The 18,434-nt window shown below is 41.3% G+C and overlaps 1 non-coding gene across 1 annotated transcript; it reads right to left on the bottom strand.

Moving 5' to 3' along the window:
- Window positions 1-3,419: 3,419 nt before the first annotated feature.
- On the bottom strand, window positions 3,420-3,526 carry LOC132638940 (small nucleolar RNA R71). Its single transcript, XR_009581996.1, has one exon. It is a non-coding gene; the product is annotated as a small nucleolar RNA R71 (small nucleolar RNA).
- Window positions 3,527-18,434: the final 14,908 nt, after the last annotated feature.

Raw genomic sequence — 18,434 nt, 5'->3', positions numbered from 1 at the left:
CTTAGCAACTTAACCCATTGGAGAAATAGCAAGGATTTGTTCTTAGAATTAGTTCTTGCATAAGAAAACCATCTTATAGCTACTAATTATTCTAGGACAATCATTACTACAACTCCCCAAAGGTATCATAAGTATTTTTCATGGAAGACCCTTTATTTAAAGCTTTTGCCATAGTAAAATATGGTGTAAGAAGAAAAGGGAAAATTAAAAGAGAAGAAATGAGGGATTTAAAAAGATTAGCTTCCCAACATTTTGGTCTCAAGGAGATAAAAATATCTCCAGATGGCAGTTGTAACTTGGGAAAATAATTGCTAGGTCAAGTTAATAAATGGGGTTTTAAATAGGTTAATCACTGGTCGTCTAACGCTTCAGCGGTCGGCCTACATCTTCAGCGGCACCGCTTCAGTGTCCTCGAGGCTGTTTCGGTGGTTTGATGTAATTCTTCCCACCTATGATTCAGTGGGGAAGGGGTTGCTGGGGTGTGACCGCTGTGGCGGTTTGCCTGGCACTAAAGCGGCATGACTGGGTCCAAGTCCCAAAATTAGTTATTTAATTCCTATTCGTACAACGGGTCCAGTTAGGTTAGGTGTTCATCGGGAATACCTAACGAACTGAACAAGTCCAGGATGTCAAAGTTGCGATAATTTTGGGATCTACAATAATGACTAAATGGGTCATTGTATCAGATACCAATTAAACAACCGTTCGTCCTCGAACGACAATAAGCGAACCATGGTGCACGGAGAAGCAAGCCCGTGAATTAAACTTAGTAGCCTTGATTTGGAATAACCTTATCTTGTGGAATTCCGGGTCAACTATAAGATATAGTGTCTTTATTAAAATAATCTTGAGTGAACAAAAGGCGTGAAAGAAGTAACACTCCACTTAATGAATCGCCAAAATTAACGTTACCACTCCCGTCTAGACTAATCGAAAAAGATCATCATGCACGAATTTAATCCTAGCAATATACACTTTGTGATGGCTTGACTGCTAGTTTTCACGTGGATATCGCAAGAGTATTAACTCTGATGAATCAGAAGGATTCATAATCATAGGTCTATTGGGGACACATGGGTAAGACAGTAAACTCGGGTCGTAATTAAATGGATCGAAATGTTGAAAACAATAATTTCCAGGAGCCTGCTTTAGCAGCTAGAGGTAGCGCTGCAATGGCATGGCGGAAGCGGTCAGACAATCGCTGGAGCGGTCAATCAGGAATTCAGAAAAATAAAAGGCTTTGCCCCTTTTCACCTTCCCCATTCCCTCAATTACACTCCCCCCAAACCCCGACTGCCTCTCCATTTCCTACCACTCCACAACTTTATATCTCCCTCTTAAACACAATAAAAGTCTCCTTAACATCCCCACACTTCATTCTACTCCTAAACCCAACTTTACATCACTATAATTTGCTCTCTAAGGAAGGAAAAATGGCTCTCAAATGGCCATTCACAATTGATGTGACGGGAATTTATGGCATATTCAAGGCCTTTTTATGAGGAGTTTTACTTGTTTTTAAGCAAGTTAGTATCTATTTAATGTGTTTTTAGTGTTTTTCAGGTAACAGAACAGATTTGGAATGAAATCAGTTAAAAGTGTAGAAGTGGTTGTAAACTCAGTTTACGGACCGTATTCTCAAATACGGGCTGTATTCCATGGGCGTATTTAAGAATAAGAAGAACCAGAAAGCTAGGATAAGGAAATGGTGATTTACGAACAACTTTTACGGACCGTATTCCACTTTACGGTCCGTATTTCAAAGCATATTTAACCATTCAAGCATCTGGCAAAAAGTCAAAGTTTTGGAAGCTGATAGACGACTATACAGAAGACGGACCGTAAATCAAAATGCGGTTCGTATTTCAAGAGATTGCAGTTGCTCAAGTCTTGAAGGAAGACCTGGTCGTAAACTGGTTTACGGTCCGTATTTCAGTTTACGGACCGTATTTTGTAGCGACGGGGACCAAAGTGTAAATCTGTAACTTTAACGTTTTCAGAACCTATAAATAGTCATTGTAGGGTTTTAATTGTCATCAGTTATTATATTTTTGTCTCTTGACTTAGAATATCAAATACTCTCTAGTTTTTGAAGATTCAAACATCAATTCAAGTATCATCAATTCCTCTTTTCTTCCAAAGTAAGCAGTTATAAATTCTTCAATTTCTTATTTCTTATTCTTTGTCATGAGTAGCTAAATTCCCTTACTAGGGTTGTGAACCCAATGATGGGTGTTTTGTGATTGGGTTTGTGATTGATCTACACATAATGGATTATTAGGGTTTATTTATTCTTCATTCTTCATTCATAATTAATGGTTGCAATTGATTAAAGCCATAAACCTTGATTTATTTGGAAAAATAATTAGGGTTGGTAAGAATAAATAATAAGGACTCCAAGCTGTAAACTTTGTTTAATAAATTCACCTAGGAATAAGAAGAATTTACTTGGCATAATTAATCGTTCTTCATAGTTACTTTTTTATATTTGGGGAAATCATAAAAAGAGATAATCTTTATTTATTGGGAAATAGTAGAGATTCATATAGAGGTTAAGTACATTCATATAATGATCCATTAGAAGTATATCAAGATCAATACCCATGATCACACACTCTATCTAACGGGGACACAATCTTGGTTTCTTTTACCATAAATTCTAACCCAAAGCAATTAATCATAAAAAATCAACTTTTACCAAAATCATCGGATTAAGACATTAGACCTAAATTTAGCATCAGGTGACTTTAGTAACCTTTTCACACCATATTCCCTGTGGGATTCGACCCCAACCTTGTTGGGTTACTATATTTGACAACGTCCGCGTTATACCATTAATAGGTGTAATTTGAGCGTATCAAATTTTGGCGCCGTTGTCGGGGAATACAGTTTTGAAATTACTAAATAGTGTTTGCTTTGATTGAAGTCTTTTGATTAGTCCATCACCCCTTGTTTGCTATTCTTTGTAAACCAGGTCAACATGAATCAGAATCAGCAAAATCAACATGCTGTTAACCAGGGAATCGATTGAATAATCAGGCGAATGAATCAGATGATGAGAATGTTTTCGCTGATCTTGTTCCAGAGGAGGACTATGCATCTGCTATTGTTCATCCTCGATTGGAGCTGCTAGCGTGAAAATTGACTCCTCTCTATACCAGTTGCTGAAGCTTGAGGAATACTTTCGGAACTCTACCTAGAATAACCCTCAACGTCATTTGCAGAATTTTGTGGATGTGTGTGCTAATCACATACAAAACAACGTTTCACAAGATGCTATTCGACTGAGGTTATTCAAATATTCCTTAGCTGGAGATGCAAGAACATGGTTTGAGAAGCTGTCCCGAAATTCGATTACTACATAGGGAGAGATGGTGACTGCTTTTCTCAAGAAATGGTACCCTCCTAGTAGGAAGGCTGAAATTTGTGACAAGATATATGAATTTAAGTAGCGACCGAGGGAAGAACTATATGAAGCCTGGGAGAGATTCAAGGAGTATTTGCAGAAGTGTCCGAATCATGGTTTTTCGGAGCACATATTAATGGAGAAATTCTACCGAGGGCTAGATCCAGTGATGCAGTCAGTTGCTAATGCAGTTGATGGTTGTTTCATGAACAAATCTTATCGATGAGTGACCAACATACTTGACAAGCTAACTACTCACAATCGGGCTTAGAACTCAAACAATGCTGATGTTGTACCGTATGATAGTGATATGATCTAGAATATGGTAAAGGAGAATCTAGATACCCAGCAAACATTGGAAGAGTTTGCAACAAATATTTCCTTGCTACAAAGAAGTTTGATGAAACCTAGATTAACAAGGTAAATGTTTGTGAGAATGATACAATTATGCTAAAAGGGATGTACCAGACTAAAAAATGGTCCATTTCATGATGGGCCTCCTATGCAGGTTGAAGATGCTAACTATGTGAATAACTCTCATGGGGGTTATCAAAGATAAAACTACCAAGGTGGAATCAGAATCAATGGAAACCTCAGCAAGGTCAAGGTGCTTATAAGAACTCAGGTAACTACAACAATATTTATGGTGGTGCGAACCAAGAGAGCTACAAAAATAGTAACAATTTTGGGAGCAAGAGTTCAAATCCTTATATACCACCGAAAGGGCAGTCAACAGAGCAAGGTAGTTCGAAGGTTGAAGTAATGCTTGAGAAGATTATGGAAAATCAGTCTAAGTCGGAGAGGACTTTATCTGGGCTGATAGAGACAGTGGGTTCCCATACAGCGGCTATTTAGAAGCTTAAGTCATGGATAAGGGATTTTTTTAGAGAGCAGCACCTTCCTAAAAAGGGAGGACTTTTGAGTGACATTATTTCGAATTCGTAGACTGAGGGAGGTGGTGTAGATTGTGTGTTTGCCATCACTACTAGGATTGGTAAAATACTCCAAGAGGCGATAAGAAGGTGGTTGATCTTGAGTCGATAGATGAAGAGGAAGAGGTGCAGTCTAAAGCACCTATTATTGTTGATGAGAATCCTACTGACAAGAAGGTTGCTGATATTTCAGAGATTGTGAAGGAAGCTGATAACACGAGCAAGCAGACTGTAAAAGGGGCTCTCTGCCCTTTGAATTAGTTTTTCAAGTCTAAACCTCCCTTTCCTTAGAGGTTGGTAAAGAAGAAGGAAGATGCTAAGTTTGAGAAGTTTTATGATCAGTTGAAGCAGTTATTTATGAATTTCCCTTCTTAGAAGCTGTCAAGGAGATGCCTAAAAGGGCAGCCCGGTGCGCTAAGCTCCCGCTATGCGCGGGGTCCGGGTAAGGGCCGGACCGAAAGGATCTATTGTACGCAACCTTACCTTCCATTTCTGCAAGAGGCTGCTTCCACAGCTCGAACCCGTGACCTCCTGGTCACATGGCAGCAACTTTACCAGTTACGCCTAGGCTCCCTTTCATCAAGGAGATGCCTAATTTTGCTAAATATTTTAAGGACCTGCTGACCAAGAAGAAAACGGCTCAACATGAAATGGTGAGTTTAACTCACACTATGAGTTCCATCATCTCAACTACTACTGTTCAGAAAAAGGGCATTCCTAGGCCGTTCGCCATTCCTTGTTCTGTTGGGCACCATGATTTTGCTCGTGCTTTGTGTGATAATGGGGCTAGTATTAATTTGATGCCCCTTGCTATATACAAACAATCGAGTTTGGGGATGCCAAGGCCAACTATTATGAGGTTGCAGATGACTGATAGGTCTATCAAAAGGCCTGTTGGTGTGGTTGATGATTTGCTTGTACAGGTTGGTGAATTTATGTTGCCCACTGATTTTGTGATTCTTGACTGTGCTATTGATCGGGACATTCCTATTATTCTGTGGAGACCTTTCCTTGCTACAGGGAGAGCTCTGATGGATTAGGAGAAAAATGAAATCAAGTTCTGAGTCAACGATGAATAAGTTACTTTTTAGGCTAGCAAGGGGATGAAGTTACCAAGTGCTTACGAGAGCATTTCGGTAATTGATTCGTTTGATGTTGTTGATGAAGCGGTGGAGTTCAAGATGGAAGAAGAAAGTTTGGGTGAAGCTCTAGCCGGTATTCTTGTGAACTTTGATGCTGAAGACATGAAAGGTTATGTGGAGACAGTTAATTCACTTGTTGGGTTGGGTTCATATTCTTACGACCCAAAGAAGCTAAATCTTGATCTGGAAAATAGAACAACTCCTCCAGTAAATCCTTCGATCATTTAGCCACCTTAGTTGGAGCTTAACCAGCTCCCATCACATCTGAAGTATAAGTTTCTTGGTCCGAACAACAAATTGCTAGTGATTGTTTCAGCCCTACTGACTGAGGAGCAGATTCTACAGCTTTTGGAGGTATTGCGTGAATATAGACATGCTATTGGTTGGACCATAGCCGACATTTGGGGAATTCCATCTGGGATTTATGAACATAAAATCCAGCTGGAGGAGGATAGTAAACCGATTGTAGAGCATCAAAAGGAGATTGAACGAGAATATGCAAGCAGTAGTCAAGAAAGAGATCATCAAATGGTTAGATGCTGGAGTGGTTTACTCGATTGTTGACAGTAAATGGGTGAGCCTATTCCAATGTGTTCCTAAGAAGGGCGGCATCACAGTTGTGCCCAATGCAAAGAATGAGCTAATTCCGACGAGAACTGTAACTGGATGGAGATTTTGCATGGACTATCGCAAGCTCAACACTGCCACATGCAAGGATCACTTCTCTATGCCTTTTATTGATCAAATGCTTGATACACTAGCAGGGCGTTCTTATTATTGCTTCCTTGATGGTTATTTGGGCTACAATTAGATCAACATTGCGTTGGAGGATAAAAAATGATGACGTTTACTTGTTCTTATGGGACGTTTGCATTCAGCCAGATGCCCTTTAGTTTGTGTAATGCACCAGCCTTTTTCAGAGGTGCATGATGTCAATCCTCTCTGGCATAGTAGAGGACTTCTTGGAAGTGTTCATGGATTACTTGTCTGTTGTGGGTGATTCGTTTGAAGATTGTCTAGGCAATCTGGGTCAAGTGCTGAAAAGATGTGAGGAGACAAATCTCGTGCTAAATTGGGAGATGTGCCATTTTATAGTGAAGGAAGGGATCGTCCTCGGTCACAAAATCTCTGAAAAGGGAATTGAGGTCAATCAAGCGAAAATTGATGTGATTGCAAAACTTCCTCCACCTATTTTAGTCAAAGGTGTCCGAAGTTTCTTGGGACATGCTGGGTTCTACAGGCGCTTCATCAAAGATTTATCCAAGATTGCTAACCTGATGTGCAAGCTTCTTGAAAAAGAGGCTAAGTTTGTGTTTGATGATAGGTGCTGGAAGGCGTTTGATGAGTTAAAAGAGCGTCTCGCTACTACTCCTATATTGCTCCTGATTGGTCCTTGCCCTTTGAATTGATGTGTGATGCTAGTGGTTTCGCAATAGGTGCTGTGCTTGGCCAAAGGCACAATAAAATTATGTACCTGATCTATTATGCAAGCAGAACACCGAATGCTGCCCAGATGAATTACACAGTGACGGAGCAAGAGTTGCTTGCCATGGTGTTTGCTTTTGAGAAGTTTTGGGCCTATTTGTTGGGATCCAAAGTCGTGGTATACACTGATCATGCAGCATTGAGATACCTTATGGCGAAGAAGGAAGCAAAGTCGCGACTGATCCGATGGGGCTATTGCTGTAAGAGTTTGATTTTGAGGTAAAGGACCGCAAGGGCACTGAAAATTAGGTTGCTGACCATCTCTCTCGGCTTGAAGAAGTTGGGAGACCTTCTAATGAACTAGATATAGATGATGCGTTCCCAGATAAGAGGGTGTTGGACGTATTAGTGGTAGTGGCGCCGTGGTATGCTAACATTGCTAATTATTTGGTAACAGGTATTGTTCCAGAAGATATCAAAGCTTACCAAAAGAAGAAGTTCTTGTGGGATTCTCGGCAGTACTATTGGTATGAGCCTTATTTGTTCCGAACATGCGCTGACAATATCATTCGGCGTTGTGTTCCTGAAAGTAAAGTGATGGCGATTCTAAAGGCGTGCCATGACTCTCCTTTTGGGGGCTATCATAGTGGTAACTAGACTGCGGCTAAGGTACTTGAATGCAGTTATTACAGGTTGACTATCTTTCATGATGCTAATCTATTGGCGCGATCTTGTGATCAATATCAGAAGCAAGGGAATATAGGTAGAAGTGTTCGATGTCTGGGGGATTGACTTTATGGGACCTTTTGTGAATCTAGGTGGCATGAAATACATCTTGGTTGTTGTGCATTAGGTGTCAAAATGGGTAGAAGCGGTTAGTTTACCTAATAACGAGGCCAAGAATGTCATGGGGTTCCTCAAGAAGAACATATTTACTCGATTTGGTACTCCGAGGGCTATAATCAGTGATGGTGGGTCCCACTTTTGTAATAGAGGTTTTGTGGGATTGATGGAGAAATATGGTGTAAAACATAGGGTGGCAACACCTTATCATCCTCAGACAAGTGGCCAAGTTGAAGTATCCAATCGGGAGATCAAGAGTATTCTAGCGAAAACAGTGAATGCAAATAGAACTAATTGGGCCTGCAAGCTCGATGATGCTCTATGGGCATCATGGACTGCTTTCAAGACTCCTATTGGGACTTCACCCTTCAAGCTTGTTTTCGAAAAAAGCTTGTCACTTGCCTGTTGAACTTAAGCATAAGGCTATGTGGGCTTTGAAGAAATTAAATATCGATTGGGAAGAAGCGACCAAGATCAGGTTGTTTCAACTAAATGAGATGGATGAATTTCGGTACCAGGCGTATAAGAGTACAACACTATATAAAGAGAGGATGAAGCAATATCATGACAAGAAAATCCTAAAGCGAGAGTTCTATAAAGGTGATCTTGTCTTGCTGTTTAACTCTCGGTTGAAGTTGCTATTGGATAAGCTAAAATCAAGGTGGTCTGGTCCGTTTGAGGTGGTAGGTATTTCACCCCATGGAGCGATTGAGTTGAAGTCCGGAGACGGAACTCGGACATTTAAGGTGAATGGGCAGAGGGTGAAGCAGTATCACGGGATGGTGTCGGGAGATAAAATTGTTGACCGATACCGGTTGAAGCACCTCGGAAAGAATAATGACCTGGTGTACGCAGATAAGGAGTGAATGGGTACCACCGTCGTGCCGCAACATTAACTCAAGCGATTCTTGGGAGGCAACCCAAGTGTAATGTTTATTTTCTTTTTCTTGTTTTTGATTACATATAGGGTAATGGTTATTTTGGTACAAGAATATATTGCAAAAAATATTGCTGACTCGCAGGTAAGTTAAGTAGTAAAAGAGTCTGTTTCGCAACATTGCAAAATACGTCTGCAGTTTACGGACCGTATTTCACAATACGACTCATAAAACAGGGCGTATTTAACAATGTTACAAAATAGTAGCACTGTATTGAAACATGAAAGTTTACGACCATGGAATACGGACCGTATTTCACTTTACGGTCCGTAAATCTGATCGTAATCTTTCATGAGATAATACAGTGTACTGCCCACAAAGTTATCTCTAAATACGGGCCCGTAAATCACTTTACTGACCGTATTTAGAACAAAAAAAAATATAAGAGAGGGCAGCATTTAAATCACAGGCAGAGAGATAGCAGTTATAACGCTTAAACTCCATATCCCACGATCCAAAACGATAACTCCCCTCCTTCAATCACAACCCCACGACTTCCCACTAAAAACCCATCATCTTCCACCTCCTAGACTCCATAAATACACAAATCCACACTTTGAAATCCATCCTTTCTCACAAAAAAATTCGAAATCTCTCTGCCCTAGACTTAAATTGTTTGGTATTGAGTTGCTCTCAAATTCCTTCAAGTTGTCATCTGTTGGTTCATCATTAAAGGTATGATTGACACTCTCCACTCTTATTTTACTCCATTGAGTATGAACTTGTTGGTGAGTGTTGATTAGACTTGGGTTTTGTGCAATTAAGTGTTTATTTATCTTGGTTAATGATCTTGTGTGGGGATAACAATGTTTAAATCTTTAATTTCTCTTGGGAAGTTTGTTAATAAGACCCGAATGGGTCGGAGGGCATTCGACACCTTGGAATTCAAAATTTGAGGTTTTGGTCTGCCCACCAATAGCATGACTCATGAAATTAATGAGAATTTGGTAGAAAATTGGGTGAAGTCTGAGTGACCTAATCCCCAAAACAATGTGAATCCAGGATGTGTAATGCAATTCAGCAACCATAACATGTTCTATGTTTGTGACTGAAAGATGCGAAAAACGATCACACTTTACGGATCGTATTTACGGTCCGTCTTTAAGCATTTAACTGATGGACAGAAAGGTCTCCAAGAAAGGAGCAGTTTACGATCTCAGTTTACGGACCGTATTTCAGTTTACGGTCCATCTTTTAAGTTTACGGTCACAGAAAAAACACAGGTTTTGTGTACAATTAGTTTTTTTATTTATTTTTGATTGGTTGTTCCATTGTAGCTAATATGATGTGTCCTTTGCAGGAATGGGTCAGAAAAAGAATGCAAGGAAAGTGGGGGCCAAACATAAAGGCACAAGAAAGTGCGCTCGGATTTTAATTTGATAGATGAACCCTCCAATTCGGATGGGGAGAAATTAGGATCCGGGTGCACCGAAGTTATACCGCCATCGAAGGTCAGAGGGCCCCCCACGCAGGGCACATCGATAAGGAAATCTACGCCCCCAACCATGACCTCTTCAAAGAACGTGTCGGAAGCCTCCCATTCTGAAAAGGAGGATTCTGACACAGAATTATCAAGCAGGGGGGCAGCCCACCGAACGAAACAGGAGAGTGGCTCAGAGGTTCCAAGTGCTGGTAATGCTCCGGATGATGGTGCACCGCCAGAGAGTCGTAAATTAGTCGTCCGGACAATACGGCTGGAGGAAGCAAAACTCAGATTCTTGGTCAAAGGGTCAAAGAAATTGTATGATCAATGGATGGCTGAGACAGAAACTTGGGGATAGTCGCAGAGGAAAATATTTGAGGAGCGGCGATTGATTTTCAATGGTGTTTCAGCTCATCCACAGCTGGACGAGACCGTTAAGATGTACAAGCTGGATGTTTTCACTCATGAACCGGGAGAGTATACTCCGCACATTGTGAGGTAATTCTATGCATCATATGGGGCTGAGTTGATGTCGATGAAGAAGCCGAGTCGCGCTTGGCATCAAATACCCATGTTGGAGAGTGTGACAGTCCGGAACTCACTTGTCGATATTTCTTCCAAAGCCATCAACAAAGTTCTATTCGGCAATGATTTTGTTGCACCTACCAATCTGAGCCTGTACCTAGACAAGAGGGAAAGGAAAGACAAGAAAATTGTGAGGGAATGGACTGCCACAATTATTACATCTGAGCCAAATAAGCAAAAATGGACAAATAATGGGAAAGTCAAGATTGCTAAAAGATGTTTGTCTACGGAAGATAAGTTTTGGTGGACATTGCTTAGGTACAGGATCACGCCAACCCAGGCGGATAATACCCTCTCCACTAGTCAGGCAGTTACTATTTCCTCGTTAATATCAAAGTACCCGATGAATATTGGAGAGCTCATTGCTGAGGAGCTGCATGTGAGGGCACACAATCCCAACCAAAACATGGTATTTTCGTGTCTTATCACGAAATTGTGTAGATGGGCAAAGATATTTCAGCTTCTTGAATGGGACGGCACCATTACAGCTTCCCGTGTGGGAGATTGGAGGAAGAATAAGGCACCGGGCAAGAATGACCAAGAGGCAGATCAGTCCGGTGATGACGATGACACTCAGCTAGAGTTGAGTCTGAGCCATGCTTATGGAACTGACCCAGTAGATCCCGATGTTGGTGCTGCTGCTACTGAGACTGATGCTCCCACTACAGGTGTCCCAGATACTGTAGATACATCGGCTCCTACAGCCGAGATAGGGGCTTCTGAGGCGAGGCCTCCACTACCACCTCCGACCACACAGGGTCCTCCTACGGGGTCTGCCACTGCCGCTGAGTCAGCCGAGCCTGCCGATCTAGAGTTGGAGTTGCTTCACTTCAGCCATGCTAATTACAGCCAGATTGCATTCAAGGCAGTGAAGGCTGAAAGGCAGGTAGGCAAAATCTTTCAACAGTTCAAGCCGAAAGTAGTGAAAATAGTGCAGCAATTGGTTATAGAGGCTGCCACAGAGATCCGTGCAGAGTTCGAGAAAAAGCACGAATTGTATCAGGCTAGACTGGATAGTTTTGAGTCAAAATTGGTGACTCGAGAGCAGACCACACCCTGTGGGGAGTTTGTCTCCTTGAGGAGTGAGTTGAATAAGCTGAAGAAGGAGCTTGAGGCGCTTAAAGAACAAGGTACAGTAGCCGCACCAGCTCCAGAACCACGTGCCACTCTACCTAGTACCTTTAAGGTGCTGGATCTGATGAATTCTGAGGAGGAGGAGGCAGAGGATGCTGAGCCCGGTGTGCGAGATATAGGCAAGAGGGTCCGTGAGACATATGAGGACCTCGAGGAGTTAGCCAAGAGATTGAAGAAGACGGAGGAAAAGGAGATGTTGCAGGCCATCTTTGAGTCTTTAGTCGCGCCGCAGCGCCTACCAGGAGAGTCCACTAGTCAGCAGCCTGGTGCAGCGGGCCAGTCGTGAGATACGCACAGCGCCTAGGGCGCCAAGGTACTACCTCTTTCCCTTGTTCTTATAAGTGGCGCACTGAGATAATGCTTGACTTTTCTGTTGGGGGTGGGAGTGTTTGTACGGTTCTATTGTAGATATATGTTTAGGAACCCCTTCGGCTTTTCTTTGCCAGAGTTCTTTTCCTGAGGGGTTTTGTTTTTGTTGAAACTGGCATGTTTAAGTTGTTTCCTAGGTTGAATAGAGTAGTTTTGACTTAGTTGTTGATGCTATGTAACTAATGGCATGTGAAAATTATGGTCCCCTCGAAAATAAGAAAAATGCATACTTAGAACAATTATTGGTTGACATGATTGATTCTTTATATGACATTATGATTATTGGGGTATTGTGTGTGATGAATGACTACTTAGGAGGTCACAACTGTAAAAGTAATTGTCCTTATGCCAATGTGTGTGTGAGTTGTTAGTTTGGTTCTGTTTATGCATGTATAATCTAGAACTTGCCCGGTTGGTCGTGTTTGAAATCCGAAAGCTAGTTTGGTTGTGAGATGATCTTAGGCTTTCTTTGTGTAAATAGTCAATTTTCCTAAATAAGCCTTACCAAAAATTTAAAATATCCCTAGTTTCCCTTTTTGAGCCTTTTGACCTTTTTGTTGGCTAACCAATTTTTTGAAACCTTACCCTTTGTGCAAATTAATCCATCTTCGCACCCGTTCCCTCCTTGATGCTACTAGATAGATGAGGCAAAATTCCTAAGATGGGGGTGAATTAAATGTGGAGTAGATGTTAAAAACATAAGTTGGCGGTGGTGGAGTTTACTAGTAGAGATTCGATGTGCTAGTTGCATATATATATATATATATATATATATAAAAGAGAGAAAAATCAGAAAATTGTAACACAAAAAGATTTGTAGGTTTGTTAGGAATAAAACCACATCAAGGTCGAAAACTTGAAAGAAAATAAAAGGGGTTGGAAAGAAAAGAGGTGAATTAAGGCGAAGAGATGTTGTAGTGTTCAAGGAGGGTGAGTCACTAATATCCAAAAAGTATCCTACCCGTCCCTAAGCCTAAAATTACAAGCCAAAACAAGTCTTAATGTGATAACAACCGAACGAGCCTAGGATGACAACATAGAAAATAAGGTCAAGCCTATGGTATTTGCATGTGTAGATATGAATTCCTTTGTGAGTGTGAGTGCTTTTCTCTTCTCTTTCGTCTTCGTCCTATTCTTGTTATATATGTGTGTGTTGGGACATTCTTTGGTCTATGTGAGGGCATAAGGATGAGAATTGAGCAAAATAAAGTAACCGCCTAAAGTAGCGTTTGTGTGCATCATAATATGTTCGATAACGTAATGTCATGCATTGAAGCTTCATCATTAATAACGTTCTTGAGTTGTGTATATTGCTCTTAAATAGAAAATTTGGGTTGGGGGGGGGGGGGGGATCCTTGGAAGAAAAAACATGTATGTCGATAGTCAAAGTCAAAACCAATGTAGACACTATTCAATGTTGAGTCGTGGTATTGTATGGCTTGCTTGAGGACAAGCAAAGACTTTAAGTTAGGGGTGTTGATGTGCCGGGAATTTATGGCACATTCAAGACTTTTTTACGAGAAGTTTTACTTGTTTTTAAGAAAGTTAGTGTCTATTTAATGTGTTTTTCAGGTAACAGAACAAATTTGGAATGAAAACAGTTAAAAGTATAGAAGTGGTCGTAAACTCAGTTTACTGACCGTATTCTCAAATACGAGCCGTGTTCCATGGGCGTATTTAAGAATAAGAAGAACCAGAAATCTAGGCTCAGGAAATGGTGATTTACGAACAACTTTTACGAACCGTATTCCACTTTACGATCTGTATTTCAAAGCGTATTTAACCATTCAAGCATCTGGCAAAAAGTTGAAGTTTTGGAAGCTGAAAGACAACTATGCAGAAGACGGACCGTAAATCAAAATACGGTCCGTATTTCAAGAGATTGCAGTTGCTCAAGTCTTGAAGGAAGACCTGGTCGTAAACTGGTTTACGGTTCGTATTTCAGTTTACGGACCGTATTTTGTAGCGACGGGGACCAAAGTGCAAATCTATAACTTTTACGTTTTTAGAACCTATAAATAGTCATTGTAGGGTTTTAATTGTCATCAGTTATTATATTTTTGTCTCTTGACTTATAATATCAAATACTCTCTAGTTTTTGAAGATTCAAACATCAATTCAAGTATCATCAATTCCTCTTTTCTTCCAAAGTAAGCAATTATTAATGCTTCAATTTCTTATTTCTTATTCTTTGTCATGAATAGCTAAATTCCCTTACTAGGGTTGTGAACCCAATGATGGGTGTTTTGTGATTGGGTTTGTGATTGATATACACATAATGGATTATTAGGGTTTATTTATTCTTCATTCTTCATTCATAATTAATGATTGCAAACATTGATTAAAGCCATAAACTTTGATTTATTTGGAAAAATAATTAGGGTTGGTAAGAATAAATAACAAGGACTCAAAGCTTTAAACTTTGTTTAATAAATTTACTTAGAAATAAGAAGAATTTACTTGGCATAATTAATCGTTTTTCATAGTTACTTTCTTATATTTGGGAAAATCATAGAAAGAGATAATCTTTATTTATTGGGAAATAGTAGAGATTCATATAGAGGTTAAGTGCATTCATATAATGATCCATTAGAAGTATATCAAGATCAATACTCATGATCGTACACTCTATCTAACGGGGACATAACCTTAGTTTCTTTTACCATAAATTCCAACCCAAAGCAATTAGTTATAAAAAAACAACTTTTACCAATATCATCGGATTAAGACATTAGACCTAAATTTAGCACCCTATGACTTTAGTAATCTTTTCATACCATACTCCCTGTGGGATTCGACTCCAACCTTGTTGGGTTACTATATTTGACAACGTCTGCGTTATACCATTAATAGGTGTAATTTGAGCGTATCAACAATCAACACCAACCTCACTCGGATCTCCAATCATAAGATAAGAAATCACTCTCCTCTACTCTAATAGGGTAATGAAGCTGAATTTTTGAGTTTCCGTGCTTCAATAAACGGGTTTGTAATTCAAAAGTTGGGATTTTTGGGTTTTGGTTGATGGATTTAATAGGTGTTGATAAGCTGGATGACACAACTTGTCTAGCATTAGAATAATCTGTAGAATGAATGTTGCATAGTTAATGCACAGATTTGGATTGGAAAACTTGAACATAGTAAAGAATTTTTGGTTGTAAAAGAGGGTGTTGGCTTCCATTGAAATTTGGGGTTGTTTGTTGCGAGAAATTATATTCTAAGGGTTGCAAACATCTTGCATGCTTTATATCTGCTCGATCCGTAGATAAAAATAAGTTTTTGAGGCCTTTGGGTGTTGGGAAAAATCGGGTTTGTTGGAGAAGACTACACCGCTTCCGCGGTCAAGGGACCGCTGGAGCGGCTCCGCTTTAGTGTCTAAGAAGTCGCTGGAGTGATCGAGGAAGAAATGGCAGGGGACGCGGGAACGATCGCATGCCCGCTAAAGAGGCTCTGCTACAACGGTCTGAGTGACCGCTACAGTTGTTCCTGCACAGACACTGCAGCTAGAATTTTTTTGAAAACAACTGATTCCGTTGAGATTTTGAGCGTAGAAAGCAAGCTTTTGATTGCTTAAATCTGGTAACATGAATCCTCATAATCTACTGTTCCTCGTTGGCACAATAGCCAAAAATCAAGAAACCGAGCCACAAGAACAATAAAAGAAGCAAGTACCCATCTATCAAATCTTCATCAGTCCCCAATGTGAGTGTCATTTCTTGAAGCAGAGGCGCATGCCCCTACTGTTGGAGAGGGGTTTCGACATGAGTAATGTGGAGAAACGTTCCTCTGCGTTTCTGGAGAGGTTGGAAGCGATAAAGTGGATACGTTTGGTTAAGGATCCCAGGCGATGCAATGAGAATTGGGTAAGGCAATTTGACGCCATGCTTCCTACCGTTGATTGGAATTTTTCTGACCCGAGGATTGTGATTTGTGGGGTGTTTGTGAATGTGGGGGCTAGGGCGATAAAATTCCCTAATACAAACTTGCTCGAAAACAAGTATAACTTAGAGTTAAAAAGCATTAGATGTGCCATAATGCATAGCACATCACAGTCATGGCAGGTTGGGTGGTGACACTAGTTCGTTGAAGCGAGCCTGTCAATTCCTCCTCGACCGCTTCTATGCAGGATCCACCACTGAAGCGTGACCGCTGTATTAATGGCTCGACCGCTGAAGCGGTGTCCCTGAACCTCAAACCAGTAGCTTTCTATTGAATATCCAACCTGTGCAATTCCAAGCAAAATTCAAACAACACAACTATTTCACAAAAACCAGTCACATAAAAATAAATCCCGATAAGGGTGAAAATCTATCGAAAACTTATTACAAACCAGATTATACAAAAACCAAAAGAAATTGTTCAAACCATGGAACCAAACCATAGAACCAAATGAAACAGTGTTTGAGATAAAAGGCCCTGCAAGGCCAACCATAGCATCATATAATGAAAATGGGGGGGGGGGGGGGGGAAGATCCCTACACAGTCCTCCCACTCGTGGCTTCTGCATCGTCCGAGCTGCCGGTATCCTTCACTGATCTACTCGTCCCCACCATCTCCCTTGGCCTTGCTCACAAATGAATACTGGTTAAAGTCGTCATCATCCTGTATGAGTATCTCCTCGCTGGGGTACATCTTCTTCCACAGGCCCTTGATACCCCTCTAGGCCTTAAGGTGGACATTGTTGCGAGACTTGTTCTTGACCAGTTAAAGGCTTCCCAGCCCAACACTTCCCTGATATTTTCATGCCTGATTACAGAGCTTGTTCGGAGGTTATAGGTGCAGTTTATCGATGATATCGACCACCGAATTACAGCTTCATCGGTTTACTCTATGGAGAAGAGCACGAAAGAGGGCATCGATGATGGCCAAGGGGAGGCGGATGGGTTTCCAGTGGCACTTGGAGGGGTACCCCTACCTCAGGAGCTGATTCATCTAGGGGCCGCGGGTGCTACATAGGAGTTACCCGCCACTACTACCCCTATGACTAAGACTGTCCAGATTGCAGATTATGAAATTCCAGCGATTGATATTGGTGATGATTCCGTTGAGACTCAGACTGCTATTCGTGAACCGCTGACTTCAGCTCCATAGCCACCGAGGTCAGCCCTACAGCTAGTGGGCCCAGCTACATAGCCCCAGGATACTGCCAGAGTTGATCCCTATGCCTTTTCAATGGACAACTTTAGAAAATTTGCAAAACAGGCAGCTACAGCGGACCAGCAGTCAAAGATCATAGTGAACCAACTCGATGATTATGTGAGAATGAGAGTGGATGAGGCATTAGATCCTGTGAGGACGACACTGTCTGCTCGGCTGGATGGATTTGAGATGAGATTGACCGCATTAGAGATGGCTCGCCCAACCACTTCCACTGATGCGTGGAGGGCAGAGTTGGAGAAGCTTAAGGCTGATGTTTTATTGTTGAAGTCTCATGATCTGAGCTTAGTAGCAGTACTGCCGTCTGTTGCGAAGGAGATTGAGGAGGAGCTTCCGGTGGTGCAACTAGTTGTGCCTACCGCAACAGGTGGTCGGGGAAAGAGGAAGAGAGTGTCCCATGATGAGGAGGAGGTGTGAGAGAGCACTCATCCTTGAGGTCCGAGTTTAGAGGAGCAGCAGATGGCAGAGGCCATTCAGAGATCGCTCGTGGAGAATGTGCAGTTTGGGAATAGGGGAGCTACCTCGAGAAGTGCTCTCATTGGAGATACATTGCTATCATCCCGTCCCATTCCAGTGCCAGTGCCTATGGGCACCACTACTGATGTTGCTGCTGCTACTGACGCTGCGACAGAGACTGTTGTTGGTGCGGTTGTACCGCCTGATGCCTCGCAGACAGATGAGTCACGAGATGAGCAGTGCGCCTAGTGTTCCACAGGTATTCCTACTCCCTGGTTTTACTTTTACTGCACGGGGGACATTGCAGACTTTTTCAGTTGGGGGTGGGAGTATTTGATTTGTATATATGTGTTTAGGACCCCCTAAGCTTTTCTTTGCCATGGTTATTTTCCTGAGGGGTTTATTTCTTGTTGACCTGGAATGTTTAGGTCATGTTTAGATAAAATAGAGTAATGTTGACTTATGTGGTGGTGGTTTGATTAACTAGGGCTGTCTTGTTTTGATTTGAGAAAAAAATACTTCCTTCCGAAAATCTTGAAAAAATGGACCTGGTTGTTTAATTGACATGCATGTTTCTTTCTGTGACATTTAGATTAGTGGGTTACCTTGTGTGCGGAATTATAG

This window comes from Lycium barbarum, chromosome 4 (genome assembly GCF_019175385.1).
Source record: "Lycium barbarum isolate Lr01 chromosome 4, ASM1917538v2, whole genome shotgun sequence".
NCBI lineage: Eukaryota > Viridiplantae > Streptophyta > Magnoliopsida > Solanales > Solanaceae > Lycium > Lycium barbarum.
This window is presented reverse-complemented; position numbering and strand designations above follow the sequence as displayed.